Here is a 3,925-nt window from a genome sequence, read left to right as displayed (position 1 = left end):
CAAAGACATTTGACAATTTGATCAGGGCATAAGTGTGTTTTATGTGCTTCCCCGCATTTGCAACACCGCAAAGTGGATTTGCAACCGCCTGCAGTATGGCCATAACGCCAACAGTTGTTGCACTGCAGAGGCTTTGATGGTAGGTGATCTACTCTGAATATTAAAGGCCACGCTTTAATCTCCGATGGACAGACTGTGCCTGCAAATGTAGCAATAACCGATTCTGTCGGCACATGAACATTATTTATAGGGGTGTGCGAATAGTGGTTTTTTGATTCGAAGCGAATTCGAAGCAAATAGTGATTTTCTTCGAATAATTTCGAAGCGAATAGTTCGAATAGTACTTCTGGCACTAAAAAGAGGCTGAATCACAGTAGGCATTTTCAAAACCATTTATTTTCCCAATACACGATGCCATTACATACTGCACTGAGGCTTTATTTAAAACCACACTTCAAAATTTTAAGAAAGCACCTAAAGTGAGTGATAAACAATTTTGCTGGCTTGGTAATAAAAAGTTATAACACATAAAGATACTGCTGGCTTTCTAATAAGAAATTCGAGATAAAATTTAAAAAAATGAGAGTATAACAGAACGATGCCAGTAGTACAACCAATAACTGAAACTATAGCAGTAACTGCACTGCACTGCAGCAAGAGCACTAAGAACAGTAAAGAAAAAAAAGACATTCTGCACTTCCGGTGACAGCTGCCATTTACAGCCCAGCATACTCCAATCTAAATGTTATCGTGCAGAAACACAAGCTGTTCTACATGACGGGTGAGCAGGTTCTCTCTCTGACAGCGCACAATGTTTCCTGTGGCTGAAAACAGCCTTTCGCTGGTAGTCTGTGTTGCTGGGATTGAAAGATATTTGCCTGCAAGTGGTGCTATGGATGGGTACAGATGGCTGCCGTTGGTTCTCCACGATGCCAAAGGGTCTTCAGACTGCGGAAGAAGGGGGCTTTTCAAGTACTCGGCGACTTCATTCTTCACTGTATGGTGTGGTCGGCGGCTCTTATCGGAACTAAATTTGTCAAAGGCGCACCACACAGAGTCACCCGAAGTGGAAGGTCTTGGAGATGCGCAGACTCCGCTTGAAACCTCAGCATGCTGATGCACTAGCACCGTCTCTTCTGCTGCCTTCACAAGGAGATCAAGCGCCCATTTCTTTTCAGCTTCGGTAGTGTAGCATGCATCTTTGTACCTAGGGTCAGCCAACATGGCTAACGCTGGAAGCTGAGACATCTTGATGTCAGGATATCTAGACTTGATGCTCTTTAGTAGGCTGGATGCAATTGATGCTGCATCATAATCACTCAAATGCTGTGCAAGAACGATCCTTGTGCATTCAAGCAGCGGGATAACTTGTGAGGGAGTTGGGTAGCTATCCCCAGAGGGTTCAGTTGTGGCCTGATCAAGCGGCTGCAGGACCTTTACTGATGCTGCTAGTAGCTTCCACTCTTGTGCGGTGAGATTTTCAACCACGTCACATTCTGAAAGTTCCACAGTAATAGGGGCACGAAGTCTTAGAAGTCTGGCCATCATGGCATGCTCGCTGTTTCAACGTGTCGGTGCGTCCTGCACTACTTCAAGACAATCCAAAAGCATGCTTTTCTGAATTTCATTAAGACGTGCTCGAGCCTTGGCACTTCGCTTATACCGACCTACTATTGACCTTGCTTTTGCACAAAGCTGCGCAAGCCCCGCCACATCTTTTTTGACATCATTGATGCGTAACTGAAGCGTGTGGCCGAAACACAGCACGCCCTGCCACGACGATCGCGCAACCGCCGAAACAGTTTCTCCCGTTGTCAGTGACCACAAAGGTCGGCACCGCGACCCCAGCGGCAGCTGGCGGCTGTGTTGTGACTGTATTGGCTACCAGGGACAGAGTAGATTGAGATCCTAAGTTGGACCTGTCCCGCACCACAGCCCGGACTGAAAAATAACGGGCGCTTGTTTTCTGTGCGTTTCTTTTTTTTACTTCTGTTACTTTTTCTTTTATTTTTTGGCTCCGCCGCGCGACAAGGCAGCGGCGACGCGCCATGGTAGAAGAACAAATGGTAGCGTAACTCCCATAAAAGCCTGCGTGTCGACTCTGAGCGAGGCTTTAGTTTCCCAGCGCCCCCTGCGAACTGTGAGGCACAACAAACACGTGACGTTTCTTGTGACGTCACAGTGCCGTACTTTTGGCGGGGAATTTGATTGTCTTTTTACTTTTGAACGAAAAACAAGGCCAACAACGACGGAGACAGAACGATGCTCGGATAAGGCAGAAAAATGGACACCGTAACTGTTCAGCCACCTTTACTTGACGTGGATATCTACAGTCAAGTTTTACGTTAACTGAAATGCTACGGCTTCTTTAACCACCTTATCATAGCATCGTTCTGCCTCCGTCGTCGTTAGCCTAGTCTTTCGTCGCGCGTCATGTAAACGCATTCTGGGGCTTATTTCTTCGGGCACGTTTGTGAACAAGGGCCTTCAAGTGAATTCGGCAAGCACATGGATAGAACCACATGGCTTGAGGATTTCACTAAGGGCATAAATGAGTGAAGCTGTGCTGCATAGAAAGTCAGGCTTTATTAATTCACGATTACTTACATAGACGCCTCACGACAATGAAAAATAGGTGTAGGAGAGCGACCACCGCTCATTCGTCACGGTCTTCATGAAATCCTCGTGATAACAAAATGACCTGAGCGTAGGTCTCCAAACGAGACGCGGTGAGATTATAAAAGGGTAAAAGATCTTGCTAACAAAGTACATATCAGCGTCAAAGAACAACAAAAACAAACGAACGGAATAACTAACGCTAGCGCTAGAACGCCAACCTGTAAGAGCTTAGGTAAGCAATTCAAATTGGGATTGCAAGTATTTAGAAGTTATTGCGTCTGAGAAGTGAAAATATCTACGATATAGCTTCGCTCCAATAAATCTCGCCCTGTTCATGATTCCCATATTTTACTCGCGCTTCATTTGCCACTGAAAGGAGTCAATGTGAGGTTACAAATTTACAACTTAAGCATCTAACATGTTCATGAGAAAGATCCCATTGACAATAGGAACATCACTGTAATAACAGCTAAAGCACGTTCAGCGAACGTTGGTGCGGTAATACGACGCAGTAAGCAAAACACGCAACAAAGGGAGCGGAACGGAAGGCTTAGATCAATGCGGCACGCGTCTTGGGGGCAATAAAATCTCACCTTCACCGTTCAATTAAAACATGCAGCGATACGCCGCTCATGCAGACGTGTATCCGTAAAACAAGCCACCACTTTTGCGACGAGCCTGGGAGGCCGAGCCGAGCCGCCGAGCTGTGACGCAGCATTGTCCCATCGTCCGGAAATGCGCACATGCAGCGGCAATCAGTTTCTCATCGAGCACAGACAGTCTTCGCCTTGCTGTAAAGCTCTACCACAACCAGCAGAATGAAATACTGACTGTTTGTTACAGATAACCCACTCTGTACGCAGCACGCAACGATGAACGTTGAACCGTGGCCGACGACGCACCCATTGCGCGGATGAAAAACGCTTAGGTCTGAGCCATATCTGAGCTTTGGGCAACTACGCAGCGGATAATAAGTGGCCGAGAGAGGCCGTTAGAAGCAAGTTAAAATATTATTAAAAATGTGACACGTTTTTTCTTACGCAAGAAACAAAAACTGCATTCATTCCTGAGCACGAATATTATGTTTACTTTCTAGTTCTTTGGAGTTCTGGCAGATCTTATTTTCTGTGCGCTAGTAATTTGCCTCACAGTTCGCAGGAGCCCTCATCATCGAGTTGATGCCGCTGGCAGTAGGCAGCTGCACGCGTTTTCTTCCAAGTTGCGCGACCAGTTGTACATTGACCTTGGACGCGCTACAAAGGGCATAGCCACCATCACCATCACTATCAGTTGGAGCCGGACTATT

General features: G+C 46.3%; 1 pseudogene; it reads right to left on the bottom strand.

The window, feature by feature from the left end:
* Nucleotides 1-738: 738 nt before the first annotated feature.
* On the bottom strand, nt 739-3,525 carry LOC146182571 (zinc finger BED domain-containing protein 4-like; annotated as a pseudogene).
* Between the last annotated feature and the right edge of the window lie 400 nt (nt 3,526-3,925).

Source organism: Amblyomma maculatum, chromosome 7, assembly GCF_055883805.1.
Source record: "Amblyomma maculatum isolate TAMU_Amacu chromosome 7, ASM5588380v1, whole genome shotgun sequence".
Lineage (NCBI taxonomy): Eukaryota > Metazoa > Arthropoda > Arachnida > Ixodida > Ixodidae > Amblyomma > Amblyomma maculatum.
The sequence above is the reverse complement of the archived record's forward strand: the minus strand, read 5'-3'. Positions and strand labels throughout refer to the sequence as shown.